This window comes from Arachis duranensis, chromosome 2, assembly GCF_000817695.3.
Source record: "Arachis duranensis cultivar V14167 chromosome 2, aradu.V14167.gnm2.J7QH, whole genome shotgun sequence".
Classification (NCBI taxonomy): domain Eukaryota; kingdom Viridiplantae; phylum Streptophyta; class Magnoliopsida; order Fabales; family Fabaceae; genus Arachis; species Arachis duranensis.
In genome coordinates, this window is record NC_029773.3 from 49,768,661 (window position 1) to 49,769,307 (window position 647).

A 647-nucleotide genomic window follows, 5' to 3' on the forward strand; every position below is an offset into this window, starting at 1 on the left:
GTGTGTGCTTGGGCTGAGCATTGAAGCTTTCATGTGTAGAGACTTTTTCTGGAGTTAAACGCCAGCTTTTGTGCCAGTTTGGGCGTTTAACTCCAAGTTTTATGCCAGTTCCAGCGTTAAACGCTGGAATCTCTGAGGCTGATTTGTCACGCCGGTTTGGGCCATCAAAACTTGGGCAAAGTATGGACTATCATATATTGCTGGAAAGCCCAGGATGTCTACTTTCCAACGCCGTTAAGAGCGCGCCAATTGGGCTTCTGTAGCTCCAGAAAATCCACTTCGAGTGCAGGGAGGTCAGAATCCAACAGCATCTGCAGTCCTTTTCGGTCTCAGAATCAGATTTTTGCTCAGGACCCTCAATTTCAGCCAGAAAATACCTGAAATCACAGAAAAACACACAAACTCATAGTAAAGTCCAGAAAAGTGAATTTTAGCTAAAAACTAATAAAAATATACTAAAAACTAACTAAGTCATACTAAAAACATACTAAAAACAATGCCAAAAAGTGTATAAATTATCCGCTCATCAAATACCACAGACAAGGTGAGACTTTCCGGATCCTCATAAATGCTGCCATCTATCTAGCTTATACCACGAAGATTCTGTTGGGAAATCTAAGAGATACACATTCAAGCTCTGTTGCATG